At 42.4% G+C, this 19,128-nt stretch overlaps 1 protein-coding gene across 1 annotated transcript in view; it reads right to left on the bottom strand.

Moving 5' to 3' along the window:
- The window catches only part of Acsm1 (acyl-CoA synthetase medium chain family member 1), a 29,114-nt gene extending 28,848 nt beyond the window's left edge, over window positions 1-266 (bottom strand). The window contains exon 1 of the mRNA XM_041666554.1: window positions 152-266. The gene's annotated coding sequence lies outside the window, so the exon portion shown is untranslated. The remainder of the gene's footprint in view (window positions 1-151) is intronic.
- Window positions 267-19,128: the final 18,862 nt, after the last annotated feature.

Below are 19,128 nucleotides of genomic sequence, written 5' to 3' on the forward strand. Positions count from 1 at the left end.
TTTCAAGTTTAAGGCTTTTGTGGAATGTATAAATGCACACAGGCATACAGATAGACAGACAGACAGACAGACAGACACACACACACACACACACACACACACACACACACACACACAGAGAGAGAGAGAGAGAAGGGGGGGCTTTGCTTACCTGGTACTGTGAGGGAGACAAACGGGCTAGGTCTACCCAGGCAAGGAGGCCTGCTAAGTCTGCCCTCCGTGTGCAGTCCTTGCCAGGGCTCGGAACACAACAGCTGAACTTGGCCCCTGACTGAGGAGAATGTTGAGCAGAGAACTCTAGGAATTGGATGATGCTGTGAGGGGAGGAGACGTCCAGTGGAGAGGGCAGAAAGCAGTGCTGGCTTCCAGAAGGGACAGCCAGCTAGGGGAAAGGACTCTGTAGAACCTTCCCAGTGTTTGCGGGCTACTCAAGATGGGACCGGAGAAGAAAGGTGGAGTCTTCGCAGGTTTTCTGCAGCTAAAGTTCTCCCCTTTCCCAGTCTGCACCCTTCATTTTCATCTATACGACAGCTGAAGGGTCACATGGCTTACATAGCTAAGACCCACGCTCCAGAGTCATAGAGACTTAGTTCTGCCTGTGACACCCACCTCTTTGTAGATGATCCCCTCGCTCTATTCCTTGCTTTATTTGTAAAACAAAAATGATAAGTTCTAAGGATTTTGTTTTCAGGTTGGTGTTAGATGAGATAATTCTTGAGAGGCTCATAGCACCCAGGGATAGATTCTGTTGGCTGTTTCATTTGGGATTTTACTCATGAGAAATAATTTTATATATGGGCAGAAGGCAGGGTCCTTTGCAGTTCCAAAGGCTTAAACCCTGGATCTGCCACTCATAAGAAGAAACCCAGGGGAAGCCATTACATCCTGAACTGTGGCATCTCACCGATAAATAAGGTTGTGGAGGTTATTGCAAGGTTAGGTCTGTGAATCACTGAAAGCAATATGCAGCTACTGACTCAGGAATTTAGACACAGGATGGATATCGGTGTTGCACTGATTGCTTAATGAAGGTAGTCATACACAGTGCCTGTAATAGTCTTTTTCCATTGCTCCTGCTTGGAAGGGGATTGTTGGACAGTGGAGAACCTCCCTGGCTTTCCCAGCAGTCTCACTCCTCTAGTCTCTGCTGAATCTGTAATAAAAATGCCTTGGCTTAAAGTTACCACTAAAGAAGACAGAGTGTAGGGCAAGCCTGGCAGCCTTATGCTTCCTGGATGACGGACGTATGGTGGAATTTTTAGCACAAGGTAGGTTTTCTATTGGGGGAGAAAGATACAAAAGGGTAGAGTGAGGCGGCTGCCTCAGTAAGCTACATATTAAATGTCCAAAGTACCAAAGGGCAAAAGTCACGGAGAGTGGAGTGGGAGGGGCAGCAGCAGATCCCCAGAGACACTTTCTGGACCCAGCAGGTGTCTGCTGAGTGACCACACTAAAACATGGCCATGGGCCAGGCAGTCTGAATGAGTCTAACTTTCACCAGTTAGCAGCTTAGTGGCACTGTGACGGTTTCTATCCCTCTGCCTCCATGACAAGCGAGTCTGCAGTAGAGAAAGCTCATCTCTGAAGACTCCATGTATACCTCTCTTCTACCTCAGCCCTGACTGCTCTGAGCCTAACGCTACTGAACGAAAGTTATAGACAGTGAACCCTGCAGTGAACACAAACCACTCCCTGTCTTGGGCACATTAGGGGATACTTACTAAATCTGCCCTATCTTGTGATTCAACTCTACTGGAAGCTGCACAGAGACACGACAGCCTGAAGTGGCGGAGACACCATCGGTCTTCCTTTCTAGATGACCTTGTGGAATCTCCATCCTAGACTTTTCTCTTTCTACACACTAACTCCCGTAACCCAATAAGGAATCACTGATTCACTCATGGCAGACACTTCCTGAGCATCTTTTGGGTACAGACCTGGTGTTGGATATGCCATGCAAGGTTATTGCTTTCCAGAGGTGTCCATGCCTTGTGATAGACAGGCAGAAACACAACAAGAGTCTCAGGCTTTGACCTCTGCAATGATACGCACAGCAGTTCTTGATTTATACACAAACACACAGAAGTTGAAGCTGTTCCAGAACATTCCTAGAGACACAGGGGGCATGATACAAGGCAGGACAGGATTGAATGTTATTTTATCTAAGCTAATTTTTCCAGCTCAAGTCTCTCAATAATTTTCTGCTTCTGCGGTGTCTGCTGTGTCTCCATTCCTGATTTTAGTTTTTCACCTGGGGAATATATATATGAAGAACTGAGGCTGTTCTTCTCCTGAGGAGCCGGGCATTGGTTGGATGGAAAGAACTTTCATTGTCTTTCCATTCCCTGGTCAATCTTATCAACCAGGTCTGGGACAAACTGTCTCTGGAATAATACAAAATCTTCCTGTAGGTTGGTCTTTGTTGTGCCCATAATAAGAAATCAGTGGCTTTCTCATTCACCTCAGATTTGATGTGGAATAAGATTTGGAAGACACTTTGTTAGTCAGGCGTCTGTACTGGTCTGCCCTTGAGATCCTGACAGGATTTGTCCTCAGCTGCAGCCGCTAAAATCACCTCCTGTGCACATTCACTATGTTCCCGATTAAAAGAGCCCTGCCCATCTCCCATCTCTTTCTCTCTCTACCTGTCCCCCGCCCCCTTCTCTGCCTGTCTTCCTGCTTTTCCCTCTCTCCTCCTCTCTTCTTCTGCACCTGTCTCCAGAGGGGCGGGGCTCCTCTTGCCCCTCCCTCTTTTCCATTCCCTTTCCCCTAGTAAAAACCCCTTCAGGCGAGTTCTGTCACACCGTGTCTTTTTCTCGTGCACCACTTTTTAAAATTACAACACATTTCCTCACAGCAAGAGCTTTTCAAATGGAAGCTCTTACTTTGCAGAGACTTCAGACTAGACGTGCACAGTTGAGGTCAGAGTTCTATATGGATCCTTACTATACAACTGCTCCTATTTCCTCATCTGGAGATGAGAGCAACAGAATTGATTCCATATGATTGTTGTGATAATTAAAAGTTATATGTACATTATTTGGAGCATCTAATAGGTGTTAAGAGTGCTGTTATTGTTAATTATTCAGAGAGAGGAATAGAGAGAGGGCAGAAACAATCTGTTCCTTTTTTTTTATTTAGGTGTATTCATGCAACACACCAGAGAGTTGACATAAAGTTTAACGACTATTATTCACATCAATACCTTTGCTATTAGAGACCTACAAACTTCAAGATTTTCATTACTTAAATTTTAAAATTTATTCTCTCTCTCTCTCTCTCTCTCTCTCTCTCTCTGTGTGTGTGTGTGTGTGTGTGTGTGTGTGAATAAGGTGGTGTGCATGTCAGAAGACATCAGAAGTCAGTTCTTTTTTTTGTTTTCTATTGTCTTGAGGCAGACTTGCTTGTTTTTCTGCTAGCCCGTGTATTTCAGGATACCCAGCCTTCAAGCTGCCAGGCAAGTCTCTTGTCTTTGTCTTCCATCTTGCCTTAAGAGTATTGGAATGATGGATGTGTGGCAGCAGGTCTTGAATTCCAGGTAATCAAGCTTGCACGACAAGCAGCCTCACCTACTACATCATCTTGAGGGCTCTGCATGGTTTTTTTTTTAACATTTTTTTCTCCTTTCTTTTCTTCCTTCCTTCTTTCCTTCCTCCATCTCCCCTCTCTTTCACTCCCTCTGTCTTTTCAGTGCTGGAGACTGAACCCAAGGTCTTGTACATGCTGGGCAAGTGAGTACTCCACTACTGAGCTGCGTTCCCAGCCTCATTACTAATGACTATCCTCTCGCTCAAAGAAATTGTAAACACAGATCATTTAAACATATAGTAAGGCCTTATGATATGTGTTTTTTTTCATTGTCTGTCTTATTTATTTAAGACACCAAGTCTGAATCAACTTATAAAAGAAAGCATTTAATTTGGGGGTCATGGTTTGAGATAGAAGTAGAGTCTATGGCCACCATGGTGGTGAGTGTGGCAGCAGGCAGACAGGCATGGTGCTGGAGAAGTAGCCAAGAGCTTATAACTTACACACAAGAAAGAGGCAGAGAGTGGGCGGGGAAAGATTGGGCCTGGAATGAATGGGCTTTTGAAACCTCCAAGCCCACCTACAGTGCACACCTCTTCTAGCAAGGCCACACCTCCTAATCCTTCCTAAGCATTTCTAACTCTACTAGCTGGGGACCAAGCATTCAAATATAGGAATCTAGGAGGGCAACTCTCATTCAAACCACCACAGTGACTAAATAATATGGGCTTAGCTTGCTTCCACTCTTTTTACATTGCATCAAGTTACATCATAAAAGACTATATGGAAGTTACTATCATCAGCACCATTTTACTAACATAAATGTTGATATTAGGAACTCCAGTCAGATGGCTAAGCTCAATACAGACAGGAAATGATAGAGCATTTGTACCTAGTTTTATCTGGATGTAACTCTTAGCTGTTTGCCACTATGCTTACTATCACACATGCATCCTGGAAATAGCTCCAACTAAAGGAACACACAGCCCTTGGCAAAGCCTCTGTCTTGATTTCTATTGTCAACATGTCTTGTTCTACTGTCAACAGTTTGGGGAAGAACAAAGCTCAGACTGGAGTTTGTGCATTGACTGAAACAGAAAATGTCCTTTTATATTATTCGGGGCACCCCTAAGGTATTTTACTATACAATAGCATTTAGGGAGTTATTTTTTAACTTAATTAAAACTTATACATGGATAATGCATGCCATAGGCTGGAAGAATTTCATCAAAAAATTCACAGCTAGGAACAGAACTATAGCAATGATTTCTGTAAGATCAGCATTCCAGCGTCAGACATGGTGCATGCATGTCTTCAATTCCAGCACTCAGGAAGCCGAGGCAGGAGAAACTCCATGAGTAAGGGGTCAGTTTGATCTATATAGTGAGCTCTGGGTCATCCAGGGCTACACAGTGAAATCTTGTCTCAAAACAAACAAGCAAGCAAAGCAACATTCTAACAGATATCAGTGATTAACCATCTGCAATTAAGAACATCAGAAGGTATTCGTGAGCAACTGAAGCAGACAGAAATTAGAGTTACCTTCATGTGGGAGGAAAGAATGAATCCAAGTGGAGGTCTTACTGCATGGACAAAACTCAGAAAGGGAAAGCAAAAGAGAACCCAGGTTTTGTGAATAGACTTTGCACAAATTTCTAGTTGGTTTCTGATGTACAGAGTCTCTGTAGCCTTGAGGTGAAGGAACGGTGTATAATTTTAAGTTGCTAAACACTGCAAGGAGCAAACTGTTTTTGAACTATGTGTATGGCCAAATTCACTGCCTGTTTAAATCAGACAGACAGAGAGAGAGAGAGAGAGAGAGAGAGAGAGAGAGAGAGAATTTCAGAAGAACAAAATGAAACCTAAAACCTTCACTATTAACGATAAGGTTCAGCACAAAATCCAAGATTACTAAGGCTGGGAGTGTGGTAGAGTGTTTTCCCAGCACGGTCCTGGATTCCACCGTTCAAACCACAGACACTCAGTTGCTATAGATACACAGATGTATAGACACTCAGACACACTCAGATGCTTTAGATACACAGATATAGACAGACACCACAGATTTATAAGCACTACAGCTATTTCCAAGTTTTTCTGGGGAATCAAAGATCCCCTCCAAATAATGTAGGCTATTGCCTTGCCCTTGATTGCCCACCCCTACCAGACTTGGAAGTAAGACCCCATTGATGAGGAGACCAAGTATTTCAGACCCAAAATTAGGAGGGACTGAGTTGAAGTGGACCTGATAGACTCTTCCCTGAGGACTAGCTCTCACACTGTCTGAGTCTGTCAATGGCCAATGGAGGAAAGCATTGGATAGTCCTACCCAGCTCTAAAGCCTGCAAAACACAGCAATAACCAGCTTCAGGAAGATGCTTTCAAAGGCACAATAGTGGCACTTATAACTGGGGGCAACCAGCAGCTGTTTAATTGGACTTACAGCCTGCTCAGTAGGAGGGAATTCATGCCTAGTACTGCAACCTAGTCAACTGCCTGTGGGTGATGAGGTCACAGACCTTAGAGGAGAACCTGCTTCTGCCGCTTTTCTAAACCAGCATAACTTCCAGCTGCATTCTAAGTAGTTATCTTTAGTCCCAAAGGTAAGGGGTTCTTCATCCATGAAGCTTCTATGCGGAGCATTACAGAAATCCACAGCCAGTCCTAATGCAGAGAACAACTGACTGCAGATGTGCAACCCCAGCTGACACATCTGCTGCCCAGCTCTTACACCTCATGCTCAGGCACCGCTGCTGGGGATGGCATAGAAAGGCTGTAGGAGCCAGAGGACCGGCATGTCTGCAATGATACGGGGTCTTCTGTCTATGACAGGGAAATTGCACCCATGAAATCATAAAGGTTGCTTAGACAAGACCTGGAGGATGACAACATCCATTGACACGCCAGTGTTGGTGGGAGAAATCTTACAAGGTCCTATCCCTAGGCAAAGGGTTGTAGACAATGAATGGCTGCGGAGAGGGGGAGAATCGGAGATGAGCCCCCTCCCCCAATAGGTTATTAAATCCCAAGTGATCATTCCTAAACACACCCAGGCAACACTAAATGGGCTCATATCATACATCTGCCTGTGTGTGTAACAATAGTTTAAGGAGAGGTGGTGAATTTAAGAGGGAGTGGGGGGGGTATGGGAGGATTAGAGGGAGAGACGGAAGGATGGGAATGGTGTAAAATACAAAAACAAAACTTTAAAAAACATAACCCATTCTCAAGAAAAACAGGCATCGGCAGGTAAAATTGGTGACCTAGATTGGAATTAGTAGACAATAATTTTAATAAATGCTCTAGACTGTAGTGTGGTTTCTAATTGGTCTTAATAATAAAAGCCCAGAGGCAGATATTAGGGCTTGAAAGTTGAAAGATCAGAGAAGCAGAGCAGCCGGTCACTAGTTCTTACCTCTATGAAATCCTCAGACAGAATGGGGTATCCTGTCTCTACAAGTCCACAGACTGAATGCTGTCTCTAGGGAACCTCAGACTGAACCTGAGCTTCTGTCTCCTCCCGTCTTATATTCCTCTCTCCACCCAGCCATATCACTTCCCATCTCCCCCTCCCTACTGCTGGGATTAGAGGTGTGAGCCACCACTGTTTGGCTCTGTGTCTCTTTTAGACTGATTCAATCTTGTTTAGCCCAGGGTGGCCCTGAACTCACAGAGATCCATGTGCTTCTGTCTCCTGAGTGATGGGATTAAAAGTGTATGCCACCACTGCCTGGCCTCTATGGCTAACTAACGTGGCTATTTCCACACTCTGTGATCTTCTGGTGAGCTTTATTTGTTACAGCACAAAAAGAAATATCACACGGTAGAAGCTGTTTGAGGACTGAAGGCAAGTATGCTAAAGAGAAACAAAAACAACTTTTAGCAGAGAAATAGAATTTTTAATTGGGAATCATTAACTGGTTAAATTCTTCTTGTTACCTTAAATTAAAGATTAATTGCTCAACTTCCTGGCCTATTCAAGACGATCAAAGAAAGTCAGTGAACCTGAAATTAGATCAGAAGTGGTGGCCACTCAGAAAAATAGAGAGAACTTTGAAACTGAAAGTGGACCTTGGAATCATTAGTGAAGGGCCAGAAGGAAGCAAAAAGAGAAAAAATAATGGCCCAAACTATCTCAGATTTTGGTGAAAACATGAGTACATGGGCTCTTAGAATATCAGAAAAAAAGTACCAACAGTGGAAATATAAAAAGAAAACCACCTAGACATATAACCACTTTTATTTTTAATAAGAATAGAGATGGCAGCTGGAGAGATCTTTACAGAGACCAGATTTGGTTCCTAGTTTGTCAAGTGACTCTCAATACCTGTAGCTCCAGCTCCTGGGGATCTGGTTTCCAAGTGCACCCCCAAAACACACATGGATAGAGGGAGGAGGGGGAGAGGGGAAGTAAGGGAGACAGTGAGAGGGAAGAAGAGAGAGAGGGAGAGAGAAGACATAACTATTTTTGAAAATGGAGAAAGAGCTGTAAAAGCAGACAGAGAAAATAACACAAGGGGACAAGGAGCATGGACAAGGCTAGACCTCACCTGGGTAGTTCATGAGGAAGCCCTCCTTCACGTACCCAAAGCACTTCTGCAGAAGTCTCAGAGTTTGGGTAGGAGTTTGTGACACCCCAACGGTCTATGATCTGGACGACTGGTGTCAGTGAACACACTTTGCCCCAGGGTCAAGCTGTGGTGCAGGTTCTAGACCTAGAAATAACACCATCCACCTGTAGCCTTGGCTGAATCCTTCTGTGTCAAAAGCTTTGCCAAGGGAATAATGAGGGCTGATGAGACACCAAGGACAATGGCAGGGGGTTTTGATCCTACTTAATGTGCTGGCTTTGTGGGAGCCTAGCCAGTTTGGATGTTCACCTTCCTAGATATGGACGGAGAGGACCTAGGACTTAACACAGGGCAGGGAACCCGGACTGCTCTGTGGACTGGAGAGGGAGGGGGAGAGGAGTGGGGGAAGGGGGAGAAGGGTGGGAGGAGGGGGAGAAGGGTGGGAAGAGGGGGAGAAGGGTGGGAGGAGGGGAAGGGAAATGGGAGGCTGGGAGGAGGTGGAAACTTGTTTTTTGTTTATGTTTTTTTTTCTTCTTTTCGCAATAAAAAAAAAGAATTATAGGTTAATTCAAGTTGTAAGAGCTAATAAATAATAAGTCTGAGATAACAGGTTAAACACTTTATCATTAATATAAACCTCTGTGTGTTTTGTTGGGACTGAGTGGCTGTGGGACTGGGCAGGATAGAGATTGACATCTATACTGTACAAACAAAACATCTGAAGGAGAAGGATGACACATCAAAAAAAAATGTCTGAGGAAAAATAATATTAGCCTAATGATTTAGCACATTTCTAATGGGATACAATTTCACAAATCTTCTGAAATGTTTGTTTCTGCTCTTTTCTACAAATATATAAATCAAATTGTCTTTTTGTAGTTCCAATTCAATTAAAAATTAAAACTGCCTTTGGAATTGGAAAAAAAAAAAAGCTTTGCCAAGGGACCAGAAGTGAGTCACATTCATTAGCACTTAGGTGGTCTGTTTTATTCAGTCTCAATTGCACACATCTTGAAACGACACTCTAATTCGGCCCCAGCTTATCTCAGTTATCATGTGACATGAATCACTGTCACATACAGATGCAAAGAGAAATGAGCCCATGCTGGTCCTTAGGTCCGGGTTGTTAATCTTAGCACCTCAGTAACTCCTGAATAGGCCCCGAACATGTCTCTACTCCAAAATTAATCTTCCCTGCATAAAACATAGCTAAGACCTGGGGACACATATACCAACTTCAGTTGCAAAGCACATTTAAGGGACCCAAATCTCAACCCCTAAGCTGTGGTCTGGCAGCAACTCTGCCAAACTATGGCAGAAGACATACCCAGCTTACTCTTGAGGGCAGGCTTGCCAGCCTCCATTCCTCAGAAAACCCTAGAATAGTCCCAAATCTCAGCTCCACTTTCTCTCTGGTGCAGGTTGACAGCAGTCTGAACCTGGGTATATGCATGCAGAGACGGTCTTAGAGACTTTGTCTATTAGATCCTGAAGCAGCCCTGCAGCTTGCTTGTGGGCCCCCTTAGCCTCAGATTGCATTGGTACTGTCTGTCCCAGGAATCACTCCATGATCCAACAGCAGTCCTACCCGAGACTTAGAGGAAGTTACACTTGTCTGCAAACCTAGTAAGAGATCTGCTTCGCACAATGGAGCAAACCCTAATCCTCTTGTTTTAGGTCCTGGAGACAGTCTAGTCCAACCACAGACCATACAGAACCCAGGTCTACTGGGGTCCTTGTTGAAAAGGGATAGCAACCAGCAGTCATGGGACTGGTTCTAAGAATGTTTGCTTGTGATCCTAAAGGCAAGGCAACCAGCTCAGAGATCTAAGAGAAGACCCCAAATGGCTAAAACACTTTCTAAGGAATGGGAGAAATATTTTTTTCCTTCAAAGGTACAGGTCAACGTATCGAATAAAAAGGAATCAGGTAAACCTAACACCATTAGAGAAAAACATCAGGGTTGTAGCTGCCTACCACAGGAATTGGAGACCTGCGAGTTGCCAGAAGGAGAATTCCAAAGGCTCATCTTACAGAAGCTCAGGGAGATGGAAGAGAGCCTATGTTGACAATGAGATACTTTGAAGAAGAAAAATAAATAAATTTAAGGGGAAAGTCAGCATATTTGTCACAAAATGAAACAAACATATTTCCAGAGACAATCTTATAGTCAGAAACTATAAAGTATGAGACTATAATTTAATTTATGCAGAAATTAATTGATGAATCGAGAGTTAGAAATTATACATAATTTGAAAAATGATGTTGACAGCTACTGCCAATAAAGTGTCATGGTGCTACGAATTTTTTTTTTAATTTATTTATTTATTAAAGATTTCTGTCTCTTCCCCGCCACCGCCTCCCATTTCCCTCCCCCTCCCCCAATTAAGTCCCCCCCCAGCCCGAAAAGCAATCAGGGTTCCCTGTCCTGTGGGAAGTCCAAGGAACCCCCACCTCCATCCAGGTCTAGTAAGTTGAGCATCCAAACTGCCTAGGCTCCCACAAAGCCAGTGCATGCAATAGGATCAGAAACCCATTGCCATTGTTCTTGAGTTCTCAGTAGTCCTCATTGTCCGCTATGTTCAGAGAGTCCGGTTTTATCCCAGGCTTTTCCAGACCCAGGCCAGCTGGCCTTGGTGAGTTCCCAGTAGAACATCCCCATTGTCTCAGTGTGTGGGTGCACCCCTCGCAGTCCTAAGTTCCTTGCTCGTGCTCTCTATCCTTCTGCTCCTGATTTGGACCTTGAGATTTCTGTCCTGTGCTCCAATGTGGGTCTCTGTCTCTGTCTCCTGTCATCGCCTGCTGAAGGTTAATATTCAGGAGGATGCCTATATGTTTTTCTTTGGGTTCTCCTTATTTAGCTTCTCTAGGATCCCTAATTATAGGCGCAATGTCCTTGGTTTATGGCTAGAAACCAAATATGAGTGAGTACATCCCATGTTCCTCTTTTTGGGTCTGGCTTACCTCACTCAGGATAGTGTTTTCTATTTCCATCCATTTGCATGCAAAATTCAAGAAGTCCTTGTTTCTTACTGCTGAGTAGTACTCTACTATGTATATATTCCATACTTTCTTCATCCATTCTTCCATTGAAGGGCATCTAGGTTGTTTCCAGGTTCTGACTATCACACACAATGCTGCTATGAACATCGTAGAGCATATACTTTTGTTGTATGATAGGGCCTCTCCTGGGTATATTCCCAAGAGTGGTATTGCTGGGTCCAGGGGTAAGTTGATCCCAAATTTCCTGAGAAACCGTCATACTGCTTTCCAAAGTGGTTGCACAAGTTTGCATTCCCACCAGCAATGGGTGAGTGTATCCCTTTCTCCACAACCTCTCCAGCAAAGGCTATGATTGGTGTTTTTTATTTTAGCCATTCTGACAGGTGTAAGATGGTATCTTAAAGTTGTCTTGATTTGCATTTCCCTGATCGCTAAGGAAGTTGAGCATGACCTTAAGTGTCTTTTGGCCATTTGAAGTTCTTCTGTTGAGAATTCTCTGTTCAGCTCAATGCCCCATTTTATAATTGGGTTGATTAGTCTTTTACGGTCTAGTTTCTTGAGATCTTTATATATTTTGGAGATCAGACCTTTGTCAGTTGCGGGGTTGGTGAAGATCTTCTCCCAGTCAGTGGGTTGCCTTTGTGTCTTAGCAACAGTGTCCTTAGCTTTACAAAAGCTTCTCAGTCTCAGGAGGTCCCATTTATTCAATGAGGTCCTTAATGTCTGTGCTGCTGGGGTTATACGTAGGAAGTGGTCTCCTGTGCCCATGTGTTGTAGAGTACTTCCCACTTTCTCTTCTATCAGGTTCAGTGTGTTCGGACTGATATTGAGGTCTTTAATCTATTTGGACTTGAGTTTTGTGCATGGTGATAGATATGGATCTATTTTCATTCTTCTACAGGTTGACATCCAGTTTTGCCAGCACAATTTGTTGAAGATGCTCTCTTTTTTTCCATTGTATACTTTTAGCTCCTTTATCGAAAATCAGGTGTTCATAGGTTTGTGGGTTAATGTCAGGGTCTTCTATTCGATTCCATTGGTCGACTTCTCTGTTTTTATGCCAATACCAAGCTGTTTTCAATACTGTAGCTCTGTAGTAGAGTTTGAAGTCAGGGATGGTAATACCTCCCCAGAAGCTCCTTTGTTGTATAAGATTGTTTTGGCTATCCTGGGTTTTTTGTTTTTCCATATAAAGTTGATTATTGTCTTCTCCAGATCTGTGAAGAATTTTGATGGGATTTTGATGGGGATTGCATTGAATCTATAGATTGCTTTTGGTAGAATTGCCATTTTTACTATGTTGATCCTCCCAATCCAGGAGCAAGGGAGATCCTTCCATTTTTCTGGTGTCCTCTTCAATTTCTTTCCTCAAAGACTTAAAGTTCTTGTCAAATAGATCTTTCACCTCCTTGGTCAGAGTTACCCCAAGATATTTTATGCTATTTGTGGCTATCGTGAAAGGTGATGCTTCTCTAATTTCCCTCTCTGTTTCCTTATCCTTAGTGTATAGGAAGGACACTGATTTTTTGGAGTTGATCTTGTATCCTGCCACATTACTAAAGGTGTTTATCAGCTGTAGGAGTTCTTTGGTAGAGTTTTTGGGGTCGCTTATGTATACTATCATATCATCTGCAAATAACGAGAGCTTAACTTCTTCTTTTCCAATACGAATCCCCTTGATCCCCTTATGTTGTCTTATTGCTATTGCTAGAACTTCAAGCACTATATTGAAGAGGTATGGAGAGAGTGGACAGCCTTGTCATGTTCCTGATTTTAGTGGGATGGCTTTGAGTTTTTCTCCATTTAATTTAATGTTAGCTGTTGGCTTGCTGTAAATAGCTTTTATTATATTTAGGTATGACCCTTGTATCCCTAATCTTTCCAAGACTTTTATCATAAAGGGGTGCTGAATTTTGTCAAATGCTTTTTCTGCATCTAATGAAATGATCATATGGTTTTTTTCTTTCAGTTTATTTATATGGTGGATTACATTGATAGATTTTCATATGTTGAACCAGCCCTGCATCTCTGGGATGAAGCCTACTTGATCATGATGGATAATTTTTCTAATATGTTCTTGGATTCGGTTTGCCAGTATTTTATTGAGAATTTTTGCGTCAATATTCATGAGTGAGATACGCCTGTAATTCTCTTTCTTGGTTGGGTCTTTGTGTGGTTTTGGTATCAGGGTAACTGTAGCTTCATAAAAGGAATTTGGCAATGACTCTTCTGTTTCTTAATGTATTGTGAAATACATTAAGGAGTATAGGTATTAGCTCTTCTTGGAAGTTCTGGTAGAATTCTGCATTAAACCATCTGGTCCTGGGCTTTTTTTGGAGGGGAGATTTTTGATAACGGTTTCTAGTTCTTCGCGACTAACAGGTCTATTTAGATCATTCACCTGGTCTTGGTTTAGCTTTGGTATGTGGTACTTATCTAAAAAAATGTCGATTTCTTTTGCATTTTCTAGTTTTGTTGCATACAGGCTTTTGTAGTAAGATCTAATGAGTCTCTGAATTTCCTCTGTGTCTGTGGTTATGTCCCCCTTTTCATTTCTGATCTTATTTATTTGCGTGTTCTCTCTCTGTCGTTTAATTAGTTTTGATAGGGGTTTGTTGGTCTTGTTGATTTTCTCCCAGAACCAACTTTTTGTTTCATTGATTCTTTGGACTGTTTTCTGTGTTTCTATTTTGTTGATTTCTGCCCTCAGTTTGATTATTTCCAGTCTTCTACTCCTCCTGGGCGTGTCTGCTTCTTATTTTTCTAAAGCTTTCAGGTGTGCTGTTAAGTCTCTGATGTATGCTTTCTCTGTTTTCTTTAAGTGGGCACTTAGTGCTATGAACTTTCCTCTTAGCACTGCTTTCATAGTGTCCCATAGGTTTGAGTATGTTGTCCCTTTATTTTCATTAAATTCAAGGAAGACTTTAATTTCCTTCTTGATTTCTTCCTTGACCCAGGTGTGGTTCAGTGGTTGACTGTTCAGTTTCTATGAGTTTGTCGGCTTTCTGGAGGTAGGATTGTTGTTGAATTCTAACTTTAATCCGTGGTGATCTGATAAGACACAGGTGGACACTGATATTGTTTTGTATATGTGGAGGTTTCCTTTGTTTCCGAGTATGTGGTCAATTTTCGAGAAGGTTCCATGAGCTGCAGAGAAGAAGGTATATTCTTTCCTATTTGGGTGGAATGTTCTATAGATGTCTGTTAAGTCAATTTGCTTCATTATCTCCAGTAGTTCTCTTACTTCTCTATTAGGTTTCTGTCTGATTGACCTGTCCATTGCTGAGAGAGGTGTATTGAAGTCTCCTACTACTAGTGTGTATGGTTTGATGTCTGCCTTGAGTTTTAGTAATATTTCTTTTACATAAGTGGGTGCTTTTGTATTAGGGCCGTAAATATTCAGGATTGAGATGTCATCCTGACAAATTATTCCTGTTATGAGTATAAAGTGTCCATCTCAATCTCTTCTGATTGATTTTAGTTTGAAGTCAGTTTTGTTAGAAATTAATATGGCCACACCTGCTTTTTTCTTAGGACCATTTGCTTGAAAGACCTTTTCCCAACCCTTTACTCTGAGTACATGCCTGTCTTTGTGGTTGAGATGTGTTTCTTGCAAACAGCAGAATGTTGGATCCTGTTTTTGTATCCAATCTCTTAGCCTGTGCCTTTTTATAGGTGAATTGAGCCCATTAATATTAAGTGATATTAATGACCAGTGGTTGTTTACGCCGGATATTCTTATTGTTTTGGAAGTAGAGATTGTGTGTCTCCCTTCTTTGAGTTGTGCTAGTGAAGGGTCGCTAGTTGCCTCAGTTATTGTAGGCAGTGTTGGCAATGTTGGATTCCTTGGGTTGCGATTTTCCTTCTATTATTTTTTGTAGGGCTGGATTCGTGGCTACGTATTGTTTAAATTTGTTCTTATCCTGGAATGTCTTGTTTTCTCCATTTATAGTGAACAATAGCTTGGCTGGGTATAGTAGTTTGGGTTTGCATCCATGGTCTCCTAGTTTTTGCTGTACCTCTATCCAGGACCTTCTGGCTTTCATGGTTTCCATAGAAAAGTCAGGTGTAAGTCTGATTGGTTTACCTTTATAAGTTACTTGCCCTTTTTCCTTTGCAGCTCTTAATATTCTTTCTTTAATATGTATATTTTGTGTTTTAATTATTTTATGGCTAGGGGATTTTTTTTTATTTAGTCTGTTTGGTGTTCTGTATGCTTCTTGAATATTCAAAGGAATATCTTTCTTTATGTTGGGAAAGTTTTCTTCCATAATTTTGTTCAAAATATTTTCTGGGCCTTTGAGCTGTGACTCTTCTCCTTCTTCTATTCCTATTATTATTGGTCTTTTTATTGTGTCCCATAATTCCTGAATGTTTTGTGATGAGAATTTGTTGGCTTTGCAGTTTTCTTTGATCAGTGCGTTTATTTTCTCTATGGTGTCCTCAGAATCTGAGATTCTTTCTTCTATTTCTTGTATTTTATTGATTATGCTTGTTTCTGTAGGCTCTGCTCGTTGACCTAGATTTTCCATATCCAGCTGGTCCTCAGTTTGTTTTTTCTTCCTTGCTTCCATTTCAGTTTTCAATTCTTTTTTTTTTTTTTTTTTTAAAGATTTATTTATTTATTATGTATACAACATTCCTTCCATGTATGCCTGCAGGCCAGAAGAGGGCACCAGATCTCATTATAGATGGCTGTGAGCCACCATGTGGTTGCTGGGAATTGAACTCAGGACCTCTGGAAGAGCAGTCAGTGCTCTTAACCTCTGAGCCATCTCTCCAGCCCCAGTTTTCAATTCTTGAACTGTTTCCATTACCTGTTTGATCGTTCTTTCTTGGTTTCCCAGGGTATTATGTACGTATTTACTCATTTCTTCAAATTTTTTGTTATACTTCTCATCCATTTCTATAAGGGCATTTTTCACATGTTGTTTAAGGGACTCTATTGCTTTCATAAAGTCAATTTTTTCCACTTCTTCTGTGTTAGGGTGTTGAAGACCTTCTGTTGTAAGATCATTGGGTTCTGGTGTTTTCATGCTGTTTTTCAGATTATTGGGTGAATTCTTGCCTTGGCGCCTGCCCATCTCCTCCTATCGATGCTATCTAAGGGGTCTGTTAAACCTGGTTCAGGTTTCCCTGCTGGCCAGGGGCTCTTACAAAATGCCCTTGCTCTGTTTCCTGGTTCCTGCCGGGGGGCCAAGATCCCTCTCACCCCTCAGAAGGGTCTTCAGGAATAGGACCCGGCTCCTCCTTTGCCAGGGACCTCCCCAACCGAAGGCCTACCTCTTTGATTTAATTGTAGTGGGGCGATCTGCTCTCGGTGTTGCACGCGGTCCCTGCAGCCTGCTTCTGCTGCCATGATGGTTCCCGCCACCTGCGGCTTGTGTCCTCTGCTGCCGCTCTGGTTCCAGCCGGTCCCAGTCGGTCCCAGCCGGTCCCAGTTGGTCCCCGCCGGCTGCGGATGGCATCCTCCGGCTGGTCCGCCGTCCGCATGGTGCTACGAATTTTTATTAATTTATTTATTTTACTTAAATAACATTTTTTTTCATTTATTTTAATACTAACTGAAGTTTCTCCTCCTCCAAGACCCCCATACCTGCTTCCCACCTACTTGCCCCCACTTCGTCTCCATCTCTGCCTCCACCCAGAAAGGGGCGGGCCTCCCGTGGCTTTAAGCAAAGCATGGCTCCTCAAGTTGAGGCAGGACGGAGCTCTTCCCCTTGAGTCAAGGAGGGGCAAGGCAATCCAGCATCAGGAATGGATTCCCAAAGCCAGTTCTGTGAGTTTTATTGTATTCCCAATAAAATTATGGTTCATAGTTCTTATACCTGAAAGGCATCACAAAAAATAAAATACACTGGAATAATGGGGAAAGAAAAGACTATATGAATGCTTTCATGTCTCTATTCAATATAGTGATGAAGTCCTAGCCAAAACCAGGCAGGAGAACATGGAGGCCCCCAGATGAGAGATCAGGGTAGATGAGCACTGGCGAAGGCAGGGTTTCTACAGGAAACCATGCAGACTGTGCCACCATGCTTCCAGTGTTAATAATTTGATGAATTTACAGGGTGCAAACTTAAACAACAAAAGTAAGTACTACTATATTTATATGCGCTACCAACAAAATTATCTAAATTAAGCTAAGGTGGAAGAGGAGGAAAGAAAGAAGTTAACACCGTCATAGTAGCTTAAGAACAAAATAAAATCTTTGAAAATCAATTTAACTACAGAGGTAGCAGACCTGTGTACTATCCACAGTAAAATATCGATGGAAGAAGACACAGATAAGTAAAAATATATCCTGGATTTATAGATATGAAAATTATTGTTAAGATTTTCATAATATATACAGGGATCTGACGATTCAATTACAATACTTAAAAAATTCCAACCAACTCATGTGACCTTGTCTGGCTAAAGCAACTCTGAGTTAAAATAACAAAGCCAAAAGGGCGGCATATCTGACTTCAGAATGTGCTGCAGAACCTTAGTGATCAGACAAACGTAACCCTGACTTGATGGTGTATGTATGCGCGAGGGGAACAGAGAGGATCTTAGAATAAACCCACATGTTGGCAGTCAATTCATTTTAGCCCAGTTGAAACACCTCAGGGAAGAGAATAGATCTGAAGTGTCTAAACACACACACACACACACACACACACAGACACACACACACACACACACACACACACACACCAGGAAAGAGAATAAATCTGAAGTGTCTAAACACACACACACACATACACACACACACACACACACACACCCCTCAGGGAAGAGAATAAATCTGAATTTTCTAAACACACACATACACGAGAGAAAGTGATTATGCAAAGTGATTATGCAAAGTGATTATGCAAAGTGATTATGCAAAAATAAGCTAGTTAGCTTAATTTTGGTAGTCCACAATATATATCTGTATTAACGTATCATGTATATACCCTACATATATACAATGCATCAATTTATCAGTTATACTTCAATAACACTAAAAAGTTTCAAACTAAAACTAAATAAAAACTAAATACAAACCTGTCAAAGGCTTACAAATGTAGGGTGGTCATTGTTGCAAATTCTGGGCCTTCTATTACGTTTTTCACTGTCTCCTAGTCCTCATATCCTGCTTTAAGGTGCGGTGATAAAGTGACACAGGTTAGGAGACTTAAACCACAAGATGTATTGCCTCACAGCTCTGAAATTTAACCATATCCGGCAGTATTGGCATGGGCGGTTCCTTCTGAGGCTGTGAGGCCAGGCTCAGTCCCAGGCCCCTCTCATTAGCTGATGGATTGGCATCCTCATGTCCACCGGTGTTTCCTTGTGTCTGCCTGTATCTGTGTTCAGATTTCTCTTCTTGGTTACGACATCATTCTTAGTGGATAAAAGAAGCCCTCTTTACTCTAGGCAAGTAAAAACACACCAGGGAGTGGAGCCCATTCCTGAGTTTCTCAGTGACCCCTAACAGGGTAGGAATGATGGTAGAATCAGTTTTGAGTGTCAGAAACAAGAAAACTGCATGAAGCCAGTTAAGACAGGAAGCAGTCACTATCACAAATATCTCATTGCTTGAAACACAGGAACTTGCCAGTGTTTGTTAATTCTTCCTTAATTGTCTGTTGTGTGTTCCTCCTAGCACCTCTAACGACTACAGTTTAAATTCCATGGGGAAAAGGAACTTCATTTTATATAAAACTTTGATTTATTATTAGCCTCCCCCCCCCCACCATGCTCAGGTGTGTGCCACCATGTGCTTGTGGGTGTGGGCGTCAGAGGACAGCTCTCCTGGCTGTGCCCCGCTTTCCGCCTCATTTAGGCAGGGTCTTTCTTGTTTCGGCCAACCAGTGTACTTTTGGCTAGCTGGCTGGTGAGCTTCAGGACTATCCTCCTGACTCTTGTTTTCCGGCTCATAAGAGGAGTGCTGGGATTCAGATGTGCAAACCAGCCAGTTTTTATGTGGATTCTGGAGATCGCTATCAGACTTACTGGCGGAGCGATATCACCAGCCTTGTTTGTGAGACAG

This window comes from Microtus oregoni, unplaced genomic scaffold, assembly GCF_018167655.1.
Source record: "Microtus oregoni isolate MIOR12 unplaced genomic scaffold, Mior012 000016F_ref0000370, whole genome shotgun sequence".
Taxonomy (NCBI): domain Eukaryota; kingdom Metazoa; phylum Chordata; class Mammalia; order Rodentia; family Cricetidae; genus Microtus; species Microtus oregoni.